Source organism: Lissotriton helveticus, chromosome 7 (genome assembly GCF_964261635.1).
Source record: "Lissotriton helveticus chromosome 7, aLisHel1.1, whole genome shotgun sequence".
In the NCBI taxonomy this organism is placed as follows: Eukaryota; Metazoa; Chordata; class Amphibia; order Caudata; family Salamandridae; genus Lissotriton; species Lissotriton helveticus.
In genome coordinates, this window is record NC_136068.1 from 136,349,264 (window position 1) to 136,371,535 (window position 22,272).

The following is a 22,272-nucleotide window of genomic DNA, read 5'->3' on the forward strand; positions in this document are numbered from 1 at the left end:
AAGACTTTTACAGATAAATAGAAGCTCTTCCTCGGAATATGTATTTAATCTGTCTAACCCCACGTTTCCTGCCATCAGTTCTTCAATTTCTATTCTCAGTTTGTAAATATCTAAGGGTTTAGACTGAGGAGTTTGTCTCTCTAATTCTCGACTCCATCTATCAATTTCTTCAGGGCTCACTACTGTGACACTTTTAGTACCCGAAGTCGATTCCATTTGAATCTCTCCTGTATTGAAAGGATTATGCCTTTTCTGTGAACTCCTTCCGAGTTCTCTGATTGGCAAATCCATTAGTGAAACCTCAGATTCACATTCACTGGTCTGATCATCTACAATTAAGGGCTCTTTTCTCGGCTGCACTCTGGCTGGGGAAATAATCGGAGCCTTTAGACTCCCCTGTCTATCCCCATACAAAGGAACAACTGGTCCAATAGTCAGTGGGATTGTCAAAGCTTCAGGGCTTGTATTTAACTGGGAGATTTTCTGAATTATCTCGGCTCTTTGTTTGGCTAGAGCCTCTCGCTCTTTTTCCTCCAATAACCGCTCTAGGGATTTTTCATGCAATACTTGTGGAGTCAAAGTTGGAGCATAACTCGGGGCAGTAGGATGCGTCATACTCGGTCCTTCACCATAATTAGGTTTAGGGAACAAACTTCCTGTGTTTAAGGATCTCGGTCCTTCCACATACGGAGGTCTTGAGAACGGATTTCCTGTGCTTGAGGGTCTTGCCTCACCCTCGTAAGGAGGTCTGGGACAGAAGTCTCTCTCACCTGAGTATCTTGACTCCTCGCTAAACGGTGGTCTTGGACAGGTGTCTCTAGCACCCATGGGTCCTAGGCCCTCGCTATAGGGAGGTAGGTGACAGCCGTCTCCTACATTTACAGATCTAGTCCCTTCCTGACAAGGGGGTCTTCTGGACGCGTCCCCTACACTAGAGGATCTGGGTCTTTCGTTATAAGGAGGTGGATTCTTCATGAACAAGTCCTCCAGATAATCGTCATCCGATTCCCCACTAGTTACCCAGTGTTTGGTCTTTTCTGCCTTTTTCTCTCCCACAGGACCACCCATCGCCATCATTGGATACAGTCCTTCTACTATCATATTCTGTCTCCAGTTTCATTTTTTTATCTCTGGTTTCTTGCTTCAATTTTGGATACCATTTGGTTAATCCTTTATCCATTCGGGGCTTATCTCTCTCAAAAGCCTCTATCTCCCATTCCTCTAATGCTTCGTACTGCGTCAATCTAGGTCTGGGATGTAAATCATTCATTCGGGTTCTCAAATTAAATAAAATTCTGCCATTGAATGTACCTTCTAACGGAAAAGCCAAAACTCCGTCATCCTTTGTGTACTCCGCCCAATTTTCCAACCATACACATGAATGGTACCCTTTATCAAACATCATGAAAGATGCGGGAGTATTAGGTGGTGGTATGACAACACCTTCTCTAGTTTTGATAGGCTTGTCCTTCTTGAAATAATTCTTCACTTTGTTTACAAGGGTCAATTTTCTCTTATTTCCGTACATAATACTGGTGTTATGACCTTTCCACTGATCGTTTTCAAACCCTAACTGTCTCGGATCAGGTCTAGTCGCAGGTCTATACGAATGCCACATATAACTTCCTACAAGCGACTTTGTTTATAAAATCACTCCCAATCCAAATGCGTCTTTTATTTTCGTGCAACCAATCAAGTGCACGGTTTCAAATAATCTCGACCAATGGGTGCGCGGCCTTTTCGCGAGACAGGTTCTCACGCTTTCGGCGCTCACCCCTCCTTTACAATTCCAGCTCCGCTACACACCCGCTGTTTCGACCAATACCAGCGCGGCACAGTGTGACGTCAGAGCAACTCCGCAACTGACTCCCTCCTTTGCAAGGTAACGGAAACTTTATTTCTCTTTTAGTTATTTTAACAACGTAAACACATTCGCCACTGTACTCTAGTGTCTAGAAAGGAAAGATACGTTTCACTGCAAATAAACTTCTTCTGTCTACTTTTCATACACTACGGATAGATCTCTTCCGCCTACCCTTCACTCAAGCATCAGGGAACCTGCTACTTCTTTTGACTCATCCACTTCTTTTCGGGATATATACTAAGTCCAAAGTTTCACCAGCGAACCCCTTTGTTATCACCCAAGCTCCGACGAACCTGCTATTCCTTCCGTGTGTGACCCTTACTAGGTTATGTCACAATAGAAGTTTTGCCAGCGAACTCGCTGCTATCATTTATTCAAGCATACATTCAGAAAACCCTAATTAGTGCTTCCAGTTCTGCCTAACCTGCACCAATTTTCCTAGAGCCAGTGACCTCACCACGGCGTGGATTTTCCTCACCACCCGCTATTCAATTCCCCGGGGATTCCAGACAACACACAACAATCACTAACTAGTGTATTAGTACATTTATCAATATAACAATAGAAAAAACAATTTGAAACATTTCATAATTTTTCAAAGCAAAAACATTTCACGTGATTTCAATATAGTAGCAATAAAATGTTCACAGTTAGCAGCAAAATCTTTATAGCAGCATCCGACCTACCTATCTTAACTAATCCCTAACCATTTCCTCTGCTACCAGAAAATTACTGATAGAGCGCGCAGGTCACCTAACCAACAATTTTACCATATACCCATTGGGCCCATAAACTATCAATTTATCATAGACATTAATCAGGTGACCTTGCACTCTAATACCAGTATCCCTGTTCCTTCCTATTTTATTTCTAATGTACCCGACTTACCAATCCACCGTTACGGGTACCTATGATCACAATGGATCAGGGAGCTAGCTGTAAAAGAAAGGCAGATACCAAAAATACTTTCTATATTTGCACTCAGGTAATAAACACAAACTCAAGACGTTTTAAAAACCTTTATCTAAAGTTCAGATTCAGAAAGCATAAGATTTACAATAAGTAGACCATCTATTACCAAGATTATAAAGAGTATATATCCATAAAGAAAATAAATCAAACCAGCCATTTATGGGTCTAAAAGGAATGTAAGAACAGAAAATCCACTAAAATAGGTTTCAGAGTTTAGACTCAGTATGATGTCTGCAGGACGGGAAAATTAAGGAACATACTAGAATTTCACAGTGAAATATTTCTCCATTAAGAGGAACCATAGGTAAAGTAAGAGTAAACCATGCTAATAAAACTGTGTGATTACTTGAATTCACTAAAGGATGGGTAAAGAAAAGGAACATCTATATATCATGAACTATAAAGGAATGTACTTGAAGAACGGGTAAGACAATGTAATATGATAAAATCATTTAGTAGTGCAGAAAGCATGGAAAATCAACATATGCAAATATGTCTTTATTAAAGCGAAAGACAGAAAAATAGTAAGGTGCAGCATAGAGTTTCAGTACTATATTTACCTAGAATGGTGTGAAGACCAACCCTGGCCACAGGTCAGTTAAGAACGGGAGGGACCCCAAGGAAGGACAGTCATCGACAGGGCAGCAGGTGCAGTATGGACACCCCAGGACAGGACAGGACAGGACACCAAGATTAGGATCAGGACAGGACCACCAAGGAACGACCAGCACCCGCAGTTCGGAAGCAACGCCTGCGCTCCACACTCTCTGCAGCTATCAGCCAGAACCCTGATTGGGGTATCGAATTCCCCAGCAAAGTGCTCCGCCAGCACTTAAGGTTTCTTAGAAAAACCCCTCGAGTCTATGGAAAGTTCGGACAGAGTGCTCCGCAGCTCTCTGTATCAGTCACCTATTGAGTGCGTTGGGTCAGTGACAGGTCAGCTATTCGGACAAGTTGGACAATTTCTCTAGCTAAACCTAGGCTAGTTATACTGTTTTCGGGTCAGTGTACCACCCCCCAAATGTTGCAAGTGTCAGAATCCCAAATTTTGATTGGTCCCCAAGTAGGATAGCTCAACACACCAATCACATTTGATTACTACAAGCCGGTATTAACATTTCTGCGACCGCCTATTGATTTTGGGGTTCCCATGACATGCTCTACAGAATACGATGGAAATTAATAAATTTGTTGCGTTTGCAGAACATTTCAGCTTCTCCTGCTAGGTCGCAGGTCACTTTCTCAGGAGCCTCTTGGCAGAGACCTTCAGTTGGCACGCTGTCAATGCCACCGGCAGAAGACTGTCATGCGCAGTAAGGATGCTCAACATGGCGTTACGAGTGTCTCTCAGACCCTCAGAATCGCGGTACATGAAAAGTAAGCGAAAACAAATTAAAACACAAAAATAAATGAATACACTGTATACCATGAATAGCTACTCTATACCCTGAATAGCTACTCTATACCCCTTACTTTATATAAACTATGGCATTAGGGTTTTAGTGCAAACAAATGACAACACGAAAGCATCATCGCAAGCTTCACCATGTGAGGACACAAAGCAGCCATCTTAAAGCCAATGCGCAAGCGCAAAAGATTCCCACCAGAACTGCAAGTACGTCACATCACGTGAGTGTGACCAACGCATGCGCAGAAGGAAACCCGCCAAGCAGCGGCCATTTTCATTAGCAAGCGTATTAATGTTAATAAACACATATGCAAGCTTCACTGGGACACCCAAAATGTCGGAATAACGGGGAAAATAGTAAGACATACATGTTGGATTAATGTATTATATTTTATTCGAGGTTCATGAATTCAAGCAAGTCGCGTAATGTGCGAATCCTTGCTCCATCATACTGACTTGTGGTTGTGAGCGGTCTACTGAGACCCTCAATGAGGTGATAAAGACTGATGCCCATCCAATCCCAAGAGCGGAAGAGCTACTGGAAGGGTTAGTTGCTTCAAAGAACTTGAGCACCTTTGATTCGACCAAGGATTACTAGCAGATTGCTTTAACAACAAGTGCTAAGGAGAAGACTGCATTTTCAATGCCAGAAGGTCTGTATCAGTTTAAGGTGATGCCCTTTGTGTTGAAGAATGCTCCTCCTACTTTTCAGGGACTGGTGACCCAGGTACTTGCTGGGCTGGAGGAGTTCTGTGGGGTTAACTGGATGACATTATAGTGCTTAGCAAATCATGCCAGGACCACCTGAGACACCTAGACAGGTGTTGGATAGGATAAAGGAAGGCGAAACTTACCATCAATGCAACCAACTGTGAGGTGGGACAGTCCTCTGTAGTGTACCCTGGCAGGAGGATGGGAACAGGAAGTGCTGCCTGTTGGATGCCAAAATTGAGTCTGTGATGGAGTCTGCCTAGACTGAAGTGAGAGCCTTTCTGGGACTCACCGGAGATTAAGGGAACTTGGTGGCAACCTATGGGAGTATTGTTTCCCCATTGTCTGCTTTGACCTGCAAGAAGCATCCCAGAAAAGTGAACTGGTATCAAAGCGGTATCAAAAGGCTTTTGAGTAACAGGAGAAGGTGATATGCACTGCACCTCTACTGAAAGCACCTGACTGGTCAGCCTCCCATTGTACAGACCGATGCCTCTGACTGAAGAGTTGGAGCTGTGTTAGCTCAAATTGATGACAAAGGTAGAGAGCGTCCGGCAGCCTTCATTAATGGAAGATTACTACCCAGGTATTGAGAGAGTGCTTTGGAATAGTTTGGGCCATACGGAAGTTCCACACTTGCTTGTTTGGCACTAGCTTTGTAGTTTAAACAGATCATAAGCCATTGAAGTGGTTGATGACTATGAAGGGCGAGAATCCCAATTTGTTGAGGTCTATCTCTTTTCAAGTAGTATGTTTTGTGGTGGAGCAAAGAGCAGCATTGAGCCACGGGAATGCCTCTGGACATTCAAGTCGGTTTTACCAATTTTACTACTCTACCTCTCCAGATAAGGTTAGTCTCATCAGGGAAGTGGGTCTGTTGGGAGTGGAAAAAGGCCCTTGAATGTTAATGGGGTACTGCCCTTACGAAGAACTAAGTAGCATGAGCTCTGTGGTGGCAGCATACCATTTTGTGATGAGTATTCTGTAGCATGGCCAGGCCGGTTTACCTGCATCATGGGAGTGGGGCCACTCTATGGAAGCTCCATTGCTATATGCTTAACTCATATTTGGCCTACATCACGACGGATTGAGTGCTGAAAAAGCATGTGCTTTACATACCATGCTGTAATGTATGTGTGCCAGTGGCAGCAGTGCTCGATTGTCAAATCCTGCTTTACAGGTCTGCTGTTTATTTATATATATATATATATATATATATATATATATATATATTTTTTTTTTTTTCATCAATCTCCCTCCGGTTCGAGGATCACTCGAAAACAAACTCAGTGCGGGCTACCAGCTTTCAAAATTCGGAGCTTTATTTTCTCAGCCTTACGCGTTTAGGGGTTTTTGAACTCCTTGTTCACAGGCATTACATCAGGTGCACAGCGTCAATCAGGAGGCATATGTCCCAGTCTGCTTTTTATTTTGTTTGCCCTTCAGTGGGCCTCTCACATGGGTAAGTATCATTGCATTCTGGGATGTGTAGTACCAAGGCTCTGCTATTTTCGAGAATGCCCCTGAATTTAAAACAATTTCTCCTTAGTAGGTTCCGTGAAGCTGTGTGATTAAAAGAACAAGTATTACCCTCTGGTGGGCCTCCGAAGAAAGAATTCCAGCAAGTGAAGCCAGTCTGCATTCCCAAACGAACTCGGCACAGTTCCATGTCCTTGGACGCTCACTCTGGGTCGAACCATAGGGAGATTGATGAAAAAAAAAATATATGTATGTATATATATATGTATATATATATATATATATATATATATATATATATATATATATATATATATATATTCACACAAAATGGTTACCCATACGGAGGAGCCCAAAACAAGGTGAGTAATGCTTTAAGTCCATTTATTGATGCAGAGGCTGCCAACATGGAGAGTGGAAACATCACGGCAAAATGTGCAGCCTTACGCGTTTCGGGCCAGCGCCCTTTGTCAAAGGCTTGATCCAACATCGACTCTCAGCGTGCTGTTGTTTAAATGTTCACCGGTACTTGTCCAAGTGGGCGTGGCTGTCTCACACAGCCTTCTGGTACCTGTAGTTGTATTCCCCAAGTGAGGCGCTGTGAGGTGAGCAAATACGGAAAATTAAAACCACAGTGGGTGCTCGGGCTGTCTTCACGAACACCATGTCAGCTTGTAATAGTCTCTGGCAAGCTCCTTGTTCCTGTTAGCTGACAAGCGCTGGTTAGCGTTGTCTCAGGACCACTTCTGCAGCTGAGCTTCCTCCACGACCGGGTCGGCCGTAAACCTATTCACACAAAATGGTTACCCATACGGAGGAGCCCAAAACCAGGTGAGTAATGCTTTAAGTCCATTTATTGATGCAGAGGCTGCCAACATGGAGAGTGGAAACATCACGGCAAAATGTGCAGCCTTACGCGTTTCGGGCCAGCGCCCTTTGTCAAAGGCTTGATCCAACATCGACTCTCAGCGTGCTGTTGTTTAAATGTTCACCGGTACTTGTCCAAGTGGGCGTGGCTGTCTCACACAGCCTTCTGGTACCTGTAGTTGTATTCCCCAAGTTTTGGGCTCCTCCGTATGGGTAACCATTTTGTGTGAATATGTTTACGGCCGACCCGGTCGTGGAGGAAGCTCAGCTGCAGTAGCGGTCCTGAGACAACGCTAACCAGCGCTTGTCAGCTAACAGGAACAAGGAGCTTGCCAGAGACTATTACAAGCTGACATGGTGTTCGTGAAGACAGCCCGAGCACCCACTGTGGTTTTAATTTTCCGTATTTGCTCACCTCACAGCGCCTCACTTGGGGAATACAACTACAGGTACCAGAAGGCTGTGTGAGACAGCCACGCCCACTTGGACAAGTACCGGTGAACATTTAAACAACAGCACGCTGAGAGTCGATGTTGGATCAAGCCTTTGACAAAGGGCGCTGGCCCGTAAGGCTGCACATTTTGCCGTGATGTTTCCACTCTCCATGTTGGCAGCCTCTGCATCAATAAATGGACTTAAAGCATTACTCACCTTGTTTTGGGCTCCTCCGTATGGGTAACCATTTTGTGTGAATATATATATATATATATACACATACATATACACGCTCCAATTTTGCACCTGAACTCTGCACTCCTGGGCGGGTGCCCGAACGCGGCGGTGCTTACCGCGAAATAGATAGCGCTACCAACTCTGTCAATCTGTAACAGAAACTCGGGCACACAGGAAGCCACCATCAATTCGTTTATTCAGCAGATGGAATACGAAACAGACGCGTTTCGGATATACTCCTTCGTCAGTGTTACAAAGTTACCAGTTTCACATCCCTTTTTAAATGTTCCCGCGTCACTGAACAAACAACAGCGAAGACGGATTAGGTGGAACAGGACCATTCCAGTTACGGCCGCCATCTTAGCCTAGTAAAAATTCCAATTTAGTATGTGAATCTTAAATTATGGGGGATAGGTGCATAGTCCAGAACATACAGGCATTTATATATATTATACATTTTCAAAGCCAGTATAAATAACATTTATGGACGAAAAGTGCCAAAATACAAAATCTCGCCGTGGATCGGCATGGGTCCACCTGTAGCTGGGGCGGGGTAGCAATCAAATTGATTCAAAATTATATAGATAAGACAATTATTTCTTGAATAGTGGTTCCCCATAAGCCTCCAAAGTGGACAACATTTGGTAGCGCTATATATATATATATATATATATCAATATATCAATCACTTGGGGCACACTTCAAGTGTTGAGAACAGGAAAACAGGAAGCAAGATCATTTTTGTGTATCCACTGTCTGGTTGCTGGAAAACCCTAGTTTGTTCTACCAGACTTCTGTCACTCAGTTTATTGGCGGGGAGGGGAGGATGTACACCGACTACACAAAACTTGATTTTACTGTTGGATGTGGTAGGACACTAGGATTACCACAGTACACTCCCTGCACACAACCCCAGCACTCCGAGCCCAAGGGGCTTATATAAAAAAACATTCATTCAGCACGGCAAGACACCTTGCTGCGCTGTATGAAAGGGAGAACTGTTACAAAAAAACAAGGGAACCCAAAAGGTATAGTATAGGGACCTTGGGCAGTATCATGTTATAGAGAACATTGGTCCCTATTTTCAAAGGAAGAATCACCTATTTACAATAATCATACTCTAAATGGGTAGTATGTCTTTTGTCCAGCCGGACAAGAATTTATTTTACATATATATATATATATATATATATATATATATATATATATAAAATTGAATTGTTAGAAACACTTGATGACAAGTGGGCACAGCCGTGACCCACGAAACAATGAGACAAAACAACGAAACACAGAATGGCCAAAGGGCAAGGTGAAATACGTCTTTACACTCCTATTTGAAAATGTTAACAGACTTAAATCATTCTTTTATACACCATTGCACATTACAATATTGTATAATCATATTGTATATGGCGTTTTTTGGTGTCGACGACGTTTCGATGCCAACACTAGATACTGGGCATCATCCTAAGGACAACTTAATAATTCATTGTTGTCTTTAAGAATTTACAATTGCACTATGCCTTTATCGCATTACTGTATATATACATGACACAGGGAAAGAAAATGGGGAAGAAAACAGAAAGAACATAGGTTGATAAACATGAATGTTGCTAGGCATGTAAACAATGGTGACTGTCGTGGGTTTAAAATCGGCGAGATGTGTGGGGCAACAAGTGGGTGAGAAAGGATTAAAAACGATTGGCGTGACTGAGTGCTTTTTGTGCGCAGGCTGAGTGAGGTGAGTCCACTCTTTACAGATCAAATCCATTGTTCCAAAGCAAGGCAAGGTGGAGGAGGAACAATGTTCGATACTGATTAAATAACCATATGGGAGAACGGCGCAGTGATCGGTACGGTAACCTGAAGGAGAGAGCATATTTGGAGGATTCATGCAATAGTTCAAGGGAAAGGGAGAAGGCAGGAATGCTCTGCCAGTGAAGGCACCCTTGCACCATGCTGCAAGGGTGCATGCGTGGTAGGCAGGATTGTTTTTGTGCATCAAGGGCCACCTTCCTGAACAAAAATAATCCTCAGATGCATTTTCTTTGCAGCACACTTAGAAAGAAGAAACAATGAGGAGAAGTGAAGATATTTCTCCTTGTTGCGCTGCTTGGGGCAAAGCATAACGTTCTGATGCATTACCAGATCTAACACTCTGGTAAATCTGGGAATTTGTCAGAATAAATAGGCAGATGTGTGGGAACACCCACACTTCACCCATGTAATACCTTCACCATGCAGTGTAACGTATGGCAGCAACTTGTGCTGCCTTGCCTTATGCTAGATTTGCCAAGCGACACAGGGTTGCATGGTGTGACTTTATTAAATCTCGTTGTAGGTTTAGCGCCGCCCTACATCGTTTTGCATGGTGCAGGGCGACGCAAGACCTATAACTAATATGCCCCCAAGTTTTGTGTGGCCGAAAAATTCCCAAAGTTGGTAGGGTTGCCCCCAGGAACGTTCACCCTATTGGTTAGGCCGTGCACAGGAGTCATTCTCACTTATTAGCTAGTGCCAGGCATTAAAGTGTGTAGAAAAGTGCCCCTTTTTGACATGGTCACCCCACTTTTGCCTGGTAATTTGAAGGTATTTTGACTGGAAGTGCACAGGGTTACTGCTAACTAGGTCCTCCGTGGCAGATCTCTTTCCCAAAAATGTGCAATGGTACCACAATTGCAATACCTTTCACACTCCCTGTAAGACCCTAGTAAGTGGTACCTCGTGCAAGGAGGCTAAAGAGGTTCTCTAAGAGCTGTAGCAGTATTATGCCATCCTAAGGGACCCCTCACCAAACACCCACAGACTGCCACTGCAGGCTGCGTTTCTTGGTGCATACAAAAGTGAAAACACGACATGGCGCACTTCCCTGTGTGCCAAGCCTGCAGACACTGCATCCAGTATAGGTAAGTCACCCCTACAACAGGCCTTACAGCCCTAAGGCAGGGTGCACTATACTACATGTGTGGGCATACCTATATGAGCAGATATGCCCGTGTGCTGGTACGTTCAATTGCTGCCAGTACAAGTGATCATCGAAGCAATTTTAAGTACATGTGCTAGACACTGGTGAAAACGAGTTCCACAGCTACATGATGGCTTCTCTGAAGACTGAGATGTTTGGTTTCAAACATCTTGTATTAATAAGCCCACACTGATTCCAGTCTTGGATTTAATAATACATGCACCCAGAAGGCACCTTAGGTGTGCCCCCTGAAAACCTACCAACTACTAGTGTGCTAGCCTTACAGGGGAGGATGTCGAGTCCCTTGCCCCTGTATCCCATTGATCAGGTTTGGTACCTGGGCAAGGTGGGAAAATTAGTAGTCAGAGAGGCGTGCTCACCTTCAGGCAAGTTCCACCCCTAAGGTGGGCTACTTGAAGTGAATGCGAAAATTCAGAGTCTGCCTTCTTTGTGATGGTAAACATAGGGATTCTGGGACAGGGTTATTCCCACTTCCCACAGGAAGTGGTCATATAGGGGGCGTAATGATCCCATGGATAAGTTGCCCATTTACAAATATGCTTCACTTCCCCTAATGCTCCAACATTCAGTATTTAAGGGAGCCCCTGGCACCAGGAAATCCGTTTCTGCCAACCTGAAAGAAGACGACGGACGTGAGGAGTTGCGAGAACAGAAGAACCAACAACTGACTTGGTGCCATCCCTGCCAGCCTGCCTGCTGACTTCGACAATTGCACCAAAATACAACTTGTCCTGCAGCTGATGCCTCTCCAAAGCCTGAGAGAACCACCAGCACTTCGCCCAAGAACCAGCAACTCCTGTGGAACAACAGAACTGCTCCCCCTGCACCTTGCAGGATCCAAGGAAGAACTGTGAGGATGCAAGACCCTGAAAACCCAACGGCAAAAAGCACCACTGCACCCAAGCCACCTAGCCGAAGTGAAGTGGGCTAACAGTGCCAATGTGGTCTCCGAACCCTCCAGAATCGAAGCCCACCTTCGGTTTCTCTGCTGTGGACTTCTCGATTCCGCCTGCAGCCTCTGTTTGCAGGCCCCCTATACCGCTCCGGGTGACAAAAACCCAACGCCTAAGGATACCTCTGCACACGTCACCCCTGGCTAGTGGAGAAGAGGACCCAAGGTGTCCTCGCATCCTGAGCATTGTGAGCCCAGAGCCCCCTTGTTGGTTCAGCCCGACTGGCCTCCCAGTTGACATCTGCAGCCTCTTTTCACGAACTCCAATCCCTGTAGACTAATATTGGGCAATTGCGGTCAAGGTCATGTGTATATGGAAAATGAGTAGGTTACTCTCTCTAACATCCATGTGATGCCATGCAACTAACTTGGGGAGACATCCCTTAAGGATAAGAACCCTCACTCACCCGAAGGTGACATGCTTCATCATATGGGTCCCCCTTACCAGTGTGGAAACCCTGGTCCACACTGGGAGCTACTACTCCGGGATCTTAAAGGAGGAGCTCAGAGATGTTTTCTTGGGCAAGGGATAGTAATCCCATATGTGAGCAAGGTAGGTGTAGTGAGAATAGCAGCGCTGTGTATAACAATAACAAGTGAGATTAAAACTATCTAAGGGGATGCACTAACTAGTTTATTAATGTGCTCCGCTTGACAGGGTTAAAAAGGAACAGCACAGTGGTATAGAGATAGAACCACTGTCACTAAATGGTCGACATGTTTCAGCCTCTTGATCACACAGTATCATCGGCTTTCTTCAGGACCAGATGGTATAAATCGTGATATTGCTGCTGCCAGTATGTGACAAAAAACAAAATAGGATAGAATAGAAATAATACTCCACCGGTATTCCTGTCTCCTTTTCTTATGATCAGGTCATACCCAGGTATCTGTAGGGTGAAGTAACAAGAAGAGAAAAACATATACACATTTTGATCAAACTCACACATGTACCTTGGATGTATATCATCCATTTCAATGGTGTAATATATTGGGTTGTTACACTCATAAGGACTTACCCTCAATAAGTAGGAAATCCTGCCTCACCTCAACCTTGCAGACTGCTCTGGGAGGAGGCCCCGCACTAGGGGAAAAAATCAATACATATTCATGTACCTATACTTAATACTGCAAAAAGCAGAATGTCCAACAAGTACATAGTACAATTTACACTTTAGGGCTCAACATAAACAGGAAGTCTAAAGGCACCAAGAGGGCACATAGTACTAACCCAAAAAACAACCACAAGGGGAAGCATAGAGGGAGAGAGTACTTGAGACTGAGTATATTCCCTCTAACTTGCCTCTTAAAATAGGAGTTTAAAGCATGTTCCAGAAACCCCTATATATATGTGTGAGGGAGCCTTGAGGAAGAATGTTATTACAACTAAGTCTATTTCCAGGACCTCGCCTCTTTACAACAAATTACCAAAACCCCTACAGTCTTACCTGTCCGTCGGTACCTCGTGGCTCGGATAGAGCTAGCCCCGGGAGGTACCAGACGGCAGGAAGAGTTGCTCCTTATGTAGGGTACCGGATTAGTTGATTCACCCCAGCTGCTGCTGCGGGGGCCTGATATCTTCGGTGTGTCCATACTGATCGCCTGTATTGAAAAACGCGCATGCGTAGAAGGTCGCTGTTGCGGACCCAGGCATGCGCATTGTACACACTCCACTGTGTGTTGCGCGACCAAACGCGTGAAACAGTGTCCTGTTACTGCGCATGCGTTAAAAATAGCGCGATCAAGTGTCTAGGTCCCGCGCATGCGCGCGCTGACCTTCCCTGACCCGAAAACGGGAAATCTATGTAAACACTTGTATCAATCATATAAACACCCCATACTGGCAGATAAAGGAGTGCATGAGGAGATACTCCATTTAGCCCATATATTAGTAATTGGCTGAAAAGAGAAGTAAAGACACACTACCCCATTACACCAGTTGGGTGCATAAGATTGGGGTTTGCCAGAGAGAGCAGAGCAGGCCTGCCCCAAAAGGAAATAACCAAGAGAAAAACTGTATTAGGTGTCATCCTGTAAGCCTGTATTCAAGACACAAGCTAAGTGAGAAACCTTACATGTTTGGCACAGCTCTTTAATGTGCTCAAAATAAATAAATAAATAAACTGAATACATAAGTGCAATGAGTAGCTCCTCTAAGACCTCAATTCTGTATTGGCAGCTTAAGTAATGTACTAAGTGAATGTAAAAGCACATTATACCCATATTCACAAAGCCACCCATGGGATGTCATCGTTCAACCCTCCAGTTTCAGTTTTGAGAGTGTAAACCCATTTTTGTTCTCTACGTAGTAAGTAGTTAGTAGAGTCTGTCAGATGGGGAGGTATAGAAGGTTTATCCAGGACCACCCAGTGCAAATCAGTGTCACGATGTCCCTTGTCCAAAAAATGGTTAGTAAGCTTGGTTGAGCGCTTCCCACATCTTATGGTGCTCATGTGTTCTTGGATGCGTGTTTTAACTTTTCTGGTGGTCATGCCAACATACTTAAGTTGGCATGGACACCAGATTAAGTAGACTAAGTGATCGCTATTGCAATTGGTGTGTTTTTGTATCAACCATGGTCTGGAAGTGCCAATGTCAATCTCCAGAGTTTTTTCTGTCTGGGGGCATACAGAGCATGAGCCACATGGAAAGTGGCCCACCACCGGAGGCAGTTTCCAGAGGGTATTTTGTTGGTGATCACTCTTCATTTTTTGAGGACGGGTATGAACCAGCTTATCGCGCAGGTTTGAACTGCGTTTGTAAGCGAACAAAGGTCGGGGAAGAGTATTGTGTGTCAAGTTCAAAATGTTCCAGTGTTTGTTAATACTCTTCTTCACCGAGTTGGAGAAGCTGGAGAAAGTGTTGACAAACGTGATGCGCTTGTTCGGTTCCTTAGGAGGGTTTTTCTCCAGAAGAGCCTCCCTGTTGTTATTGCCAGCCCTTTTCTTAGCGGTCTTGATGAGCTGTTTGGGATATTTTTTGACCTGCAGATCAAGTGACAGGGCCCTTGCGTGCTTTTCATACTCTGCCATCCCTGTACAATTACGTCTAATGCGTAAAAATTGTCCGAATGGCAGGTTTTCGCGACGGGCTCTAGGGTGATAGCTGGAAAATGGTAGTAAAGAGTTACAAGAGGTGGGTTTTTTATATAACTCTGTTGTTAATCCACCGTTGTTGGGTTTAATCAGCAGATCTAGAAAACGGTAGACTGGTTTTGGAGCTTTCCAAAGTGAATCTCAGAAAGTCGTCCTGCTGATTTAGCCAATCATGAAACAGTGTGAGCGTTTCTTCATTGCCTCGCCAGATGACAAAAATGTCATCTATGTACCTTTTCCAGGTACATAGATGATGCAGAAAGGGGTTTGATGGAGCAAGGATAGTCTCTTGCTCGACCTTGTCAACATAAAGATTAGCCAGACTGGGGGCACAAACACTCCCCATACATGTTCCCGAAACTTGTAGATACAACTGATCTTCAAACTTAAAGAAATTTTCTTTCAGCACCTTCCTCGCACAGAACATCACGAAGTTGATCGGTGTGATGCTGTTCCAGTCCTGGGTTTGTAACAGCGATTTGATGGTGCTTAGAGTCTGTTCTTGTGGAATACAAGTGTATAAGGATTCCACGTCGAACGAGACTAGCCAATTGTTGGCTGTATCAAAGGGGAGGTCCTCAATCTCTTTAAGAAATTGTTTCGTGTCTTGGATGAAGGTGGGCATTAGTTCCACCATAGGTCGAAGAAATGAGTCAACAAACGTTGAAAGAGGTTCTAACACCGAACCGATGCCTGACACAATCGGTCGTCCTGGAGGCGGTCTAGTGGCTTTATGTATTTTGGGCAATACATAGAAATATGGTGTGATCGGAGAGGCCACAGTTAGATATTGGGCCTCATGATCTGTGATCCATTTGTTAGTCTTGGCCTCTTCCACTTTGACTGCAATCTCCTTGATCAAACGTTTGGTAGGATCCAAGAGAAGTTTACGGTAGGATCTGGAATCATTCAGCTGGCGTAAGCATTCTTCTCTGTATGTGTCTTTATCTAGAAGGACAACCGCTCCACCCTTATCGGCTGGTTTTATCACCAGATCGGGGTTATTTGACAGACTTTCTAGGGCTGCTTTCTCCATCCTGGAAAGATTCTGGAATTGATTCTGATTGCTCACTTTAATAGTCTCAAAGTCATGTAGCACTGCTTCTTCAAATGCAACTATTCTGGCTGGAATCAGATGTGTTGGAGGATTAAATGTCGATTTCGGACGTAGACCAGTGTTGACATCAGTGTTGTCAATAGAGTCTTTGTCTTTGAAAAAAGCATTGAGCCGTATTTTCCTAAAGAAGGCCGCTAATTCCATTCTCGTTTGAAATGCGTCTCCCTTGAAAGTGGGTACAAATCCCAACCCTCTCTTAAGGATTTGTAGCTCTGTTGTATTAGGCTTGTATGCGCTCAAATTGACAATTATCTGTTCGTGCCGCTCGTCGATGCTGTTCCTGACGATTGGCCCGTCGCTGTTGTGGATATTGGTGTGTTCCAATTTACTCTGTTCTTTTGGCCTCTTTTTCTGCCTCTTGGGTTGTTGGGGCCAAAACCTAAAAAAGGCTGTGGTTGCATCATTTGTGGATAGAATGGATAGGGGGCAAACTGGTTCGGTGGGGGATTTCCGAATGGTGGTGGTTGCCACCAGGGATTAAATCCTTGTCCAAAATTGTTCCCTCTTCTTGGACCCCTTCCTCTTCCACGGCGATTGGAAGGTCTGCCACCCTGGGCACCATAAGACATGTTGTCATCTAGGGTCTGGTCGTCATCACTAGATGATGTTGAATAGTTAGACCCTTGTCTACCTCCTCTCTGATTGAATTGAGGTGCAACATAATCATCACTAGTGTATGGGTAAACCTTATCCATGGCAAATTTATCAAGATCTTTTTTGAATTTTGCAATTTTGGTAGTCAGTATGGATTCTTTTAAGTCCCCATTAGTTTTGTTGATATCTTCAAATTGTTTTTTGCACGTTTCTTCAGCTTGTTTTTTATCCGCTTGTTTTTTGTAAACTAAGCTTACAATCGCTTGTTTGATGCTTGCCTCAAGAGTTTGAATTTCAACCAAAATAAGATCGGCTGCTTTCTTGGCCGTCGTTATTATCAAGATTAACCAGTCTCTGGTACACTTCCACGCAATCAGAGACCAATCGCGTAAGAATGTTTTATCGTTAAGAAAGAGACGTGGAGTATTGGTTACTATCAGGCCAGATGGAGCACAATTGGCCCTAAAGTATTCAATCATGATCAGCCCATGTATTTCAGTCCTTGAATGAGATTTCTTCAAGAGACTGAGTTTGGTCCAGTCGTCATTAGTTTTAGATCCAGCCGTTTGGACGGTGTCCAAAATGCTAGGATTACTTAGTATTTCCCGTGTCATCTCCTCATCAAAGGACAGGCCCAGTCTCTCTGCCATGATAGAAAGTGTTAAAAATTGGATACAGTACCAGGACCCTAAAGAACCGATAAGAACTCCCAATGTCTAGTGAGCCCAAAACTGCAAAGATGTAAAGTCAAACTAATGACTACGAATAGGTTAGAAAGACCCACGGCCAAGGCCGTACTAATCAGAAAAAAACTACCGTAGATCGAGGGTCTATGGGGGAAATATTTAACGACCGCTGAATGTGCAATCCCCAATTAACATAGCACACAAAATGCACAATAGCGGTCAAGGTCATGTGTATATGGAAAATGAGTAGGTTACTCTCTCTAACATCCATGTGATGCCATGCAACTAACTTGGGGAGACATCCCTTAAGGATAAGAACCCTCACTCACCCGAAGGTGACATGCTTCATCATATGGGTCCCCCTTACCAGTGTGGAAACCCTGGTCCACACTGGGAGCTACTACTCCGGGATCTTAAAGGAGGAGCTCAGAGATGTTTTCTTGGGCAAGGGATAGTAATCCCATATGTGAGCAAGGTAGGTGTAGTGAGAATAGCAGCGCTGTGTATAACAATAACAAGTGAGATTAAAACTATCTAAGGGGATGCACTAACTAGTTTATTAATGTGCTCCGCTTGACAGGGTTAAAAAGGAACAGCACAGTGGTATAGAGATAAAACCACTGTCACTAAATGGTCGACATGTTTCAGCCTCTTGATCACACAGTATCATCGGCTTTCTTCAGGACCAGATGGTATAAATCGTGATATTGCTGCTGCCAGTATGTGACAAAAAACAAAATAGGATAGAATAGAAATAATACTCCACCGGTATTCCTGTCTACTTTTCTTATGATCAGGTCATACCCAGGTATCTGTAGGGTGAAGTAACAAGAAGAGAAAAACATATACACATTTTGATCAAACTCACACATGTACCTTGGATGTATATCATCCATTTCAATGGTGTAATATATTGGGTTGTTACACTCATAAGGACTTACCCTCAATAAGTAGGAAATCCTGCCTCACCTCAACCTTGCAGACTGCTCTGGGAGGAGGCCCCGCACTAGGGGAAAAAATCAATACATATTCATGTACCTATACTTAATACTGCAAAAAGCAGAATGTCCAACAAGTACATAGTACAATTTACACTTTAGGGCTCAACATAAACAGGAAGTCTAAAGGCACCAAGAGGGCACATAGTACTAACCCAAAAAACAACCACAAGGGGAAGCATAGAGGGAGAGAGTACTTGAGACTGAGTATATTCCCTCTAACTTGCCTCTTAAAATAGGAGTTTAAAGCATGTTCCAGAAACCCCTATATATATGTGTGAGGGAGCCTTGAGGAAGAATGTTATTACAACTAAGTCTATTTCCAGGACCTCGCCTCTTTACAACAAATTACCAAAACCCCTACAGTCTTACCTGTCCGTCGGTACCTCGTGGCTCGGATAGAGCTAGCCCCGGGAGGTACCAGACGGCAGGAAGAGTTGCTCCTTATGTAGGGTACCGGATTAGTTGATTCACCCCAGCTGCTGCTGCGGGGGCCTGATATCTTCGGTGTGTCCATACTGATCGCCTGTATTGAAAAACGCGCATGCGTAGAAGGTCGCTGTTGCGGACCCAGGCATGCGCATTATACACACTCCACGGTGTGTTGCGCGACCAAACGCGTGAAACAGTGTCCCGTTACTGCGCATGCGTTAAAAATAGCGCGATCAAGTGTCTAGGTCCCGCGCATGCGCGCGCTGACCTTCCCTGACCCGAAAACGGGAAATCTATGTAAACACTTGTATCAATCATATAAACACCCCATACTGGCAGATAAAGGAGTGCATGAGGAGATACTCCATTTAGCCCATATATTAGTAATTGGCTGAAAAGAGAAGTAAAGACACACTACCCCATTACACCAGTTGGGTGCATAAGATTGGGTTTTGCCAGAGAGAGCAGAGCAGGCCTGCCCCAAAAGGAAATAACCAAAACTCTGGAGATTGACATTGGCACTTCCAGACCATGGTTGATACAAAACCACACCAATTGCAATAGCGTGCGTGGTCCTGGATAAACCTTCTATACCTCCCCATCTGACAGACTCTACTAACTACTTACTACGTAGAGAACAAAAATGGGTTTACACTCTCAAAACTGAAACTGGAGGGTTGAACGATGACATCCCATGGGTGGCTTTGTGAATATGGGTATAATGTGCTTTTACATTCACTTAGTACATTACTTAAGCTGCCAATACAGAATTGAGGTCTTAGAGGAGCTACTCATTGCACTTATGTATTCAGTTTATTTATTTATTTATTTTGAGCACATTAAAGAGCTGTGCCAAACATGTAAGGTTTCTCACTTAGCTTGTGTCTTGAATACAGGCTTACAGGATGACACCTAATACAGTTTTTCTCTTGGTTATTTCCTTTTGGGGCAGGCCTGCTCTGCTCTCTCTGGCAAACCCCAATCTTATGCACCCAACTGGTGTAATGGGGTAGTGTGTCTTTACTTCTCTTTTCAGCCAATTACTAATATATGGGCTAAATGGAGTATCTCCTCATGCACTCCTTTATCTGCCAGTATGGGGTGTTTATATGATTGATACAAGTGTTTACATAGATTTCCCGTTTTCGGGTCAGGGAAGGTCAGCGCGCGCATGCGCGGGACCTAGACACTTGATCGCGCTATTTTTAACGCATGCGCAGTAACGGGACACTGTTTCACGCGTTTGGTCGCGCAACACACAGTGGAGTGTGTACAATGCGCATGCCTGGGTCCGCAACAGCGACCTTCTACGCATGCGCGTTTTTCAATACAGGCGATCAGTATGGACACACCGAAGATATCAGGCCCCCGCAGCAGCAGCTGGGGTGAATCAACTAATCCGGTACCCTACATAAGGAGCAACTCTTCCTGCCGTCTGGTACCTCCCGGGGCTAGCTCTATCCGAGCCACGAGGTACCGACGGACAGGTAAGACTGTAGGGGTTTTGGTAATTTGTTGTAAAGAGGCGAGGTCCTGGAAATAGACTTAGTTGTAATAACATTCTTCCTCACGGCTCCCTCACACATATATATAGGGGTTTCTGGAACATGCTTTAAACTCCTATTTTAAGAGGCAAGTTAGAGGGAATATACTCAGTCTCAAGTACTCTCTCCCTCTATGCTTCCCCTTGTGGTTGTTTTTTGGGTTAGTACTATGTGCCCTCTTGGTGCCTTTAGACTTCCTGTTTATGTTGAGCCCTAAAGTGTAAATTGTACTATGTACTTGTTGGACATTCTGCTTTTTGCAGTATTAAGTATAGGTACATGAATATGTATTGATTTTTTCCCCTAGTGCGGGGCCTCCTCCCAGAGCAGTCTGCAAGGTTGAGGTGAGGCAGGATTTCCTACTTATTGAGGGTAAGTCCTTATGAGTGTAACAACCCAATATATTACACCATTGAAATGGATGATATACATCCAAGGTGCATGTGTGAGTTTGATCAAAATGTGTATATGTTTTTCTCTTCTTGTTACTTCACCCTACAGATACCTGGGTATGACCTGATCATAAGAAAAGTAGACAGGAATACCGGTGGAGTATTATTTCTATTCTATCCTATTTTGTTTTTTGTCACATACTGGCAGCAGCAATATCACGATTTATACCATCTGGTCCTGAAGAAAGCCGATGATACTGTGTGATCAAGAGGCTGAAACATGTCGACCATTTAGTGACAGTGGTTCTATCTCTATACCACTGTGCTGTTCCTTTTTAACCCTGTCAAGCGGAGCACATTAATAAACTAGTTAGTGCATCCCCTTAGATAGTTTTAATCTCACTTGTTATTGTTATACACAGCGCTGCTATTCTCACTACACCTACCTTGCTCACATATGGGATTACTATCCCTTGCCCAAGAAAACATCTCTGAGCTCCTCCTTTAAGATCCCGGAGTAGTAGCTCCCAGTGTGGACCAGGGTTTCCACACTGGTAAGGGGGACCCATATGATGAAGCATGTCACCTTCGGGTGAGTGAGGGTTCTTATCCTTAAGGGATGTCTCCCCAAGTTAGTTGCATGGCATCACATGGATGTTAGAGAGAGTAACCTACTCATTTTCCATATACACATGACCTTGACCGCAATTGTGCATTTTGTGTGCTATGTTAATTGGGGATTGCACATTCAGCGGTCGTTAAATATTTCCCCCATAGACCCTCAATCTACGGTAGTTTTTTTCTGACTAATATTGGGCACCTGCTTCTGTATTGCACCAAATCCACTGGAGGACATTAATTAATGGAATTACACCACAAGTTCCAGCGTGCATCAGGAAAAAACTATTGAGTAAGGCACACCGGAGGCCTAATTAATGTGCTAACGCAGGGAACTATGGGAACCAAAGCCACTGTGTGCACCCAGCTTGCCTCTGAAGAAAGAGCACGTTTGCTCTGAAACGCGTCAGGCAGGAGGATGTATAAAAGCGGAATGAAAATGCCTGTTTCTGAAATAAAAGAACTTTGAAAGTTCGCCGGCTGGAGGAGTGCGTCTCTAATGCAGGGCATCTTCTGAAAGGATATATATATATATATATATCATTTATTTATTTTTGTGGATCTCCTTATTGAGTCATGTGCATCATTTATTGACCGTATGTATATTTTGCGGACGTCTAACCCTCCTCTCTGGTAAGCCTAAGGCTGCTCGACCACACTACCCCCTTGGGATTGCTAGCGCCTGTCCACTAGTAAGGGAACACCTGGACTCTGCACGATATATCTCTTTTTGGTATATCCTATAAAGAGCCAGCTTCCTACAATGTGCCTTCTCCAGGCACCCACTTCAGAACACTATTGGACCTGTGTGAGATCAGAAGAGGACTGAACCTGCTGTCTGTAACTTAGGAACCCTGAGGGTCTGGACCTGTTGCTCTCTTGGAA

At 44.1% G+C, this 22,272-nt stretch overlaps 1 long non-coding RNA gene across 1 annotated transcript in view; it reads right to left on the minus strand.

The window, feature by feature from the left end:
• LOC144766664 (uncharacterized) overlaps window positions 1-12,999 on the minus strand; it is a 183,837-nt gene extending 170,838 nt beyond the window's left edge. The window contains exons 1-2 of the long non-coding RNA XR_013597870.1: window positions 12,931-12,999; window positions 12,756-12,801 (exon numbers count right to left, since the gene is read on the minus strand). This is a non-coding gene — a long non-coding RNA (uncharacterized LOC144766664). The remainder of the gene's footprint in view (window positions 1-12,755; window positions 12,802-12,930) is intronic.
• Between the last annotated feature and the right edge of the window lie 9,273 nt (window positions 13,000-22,272).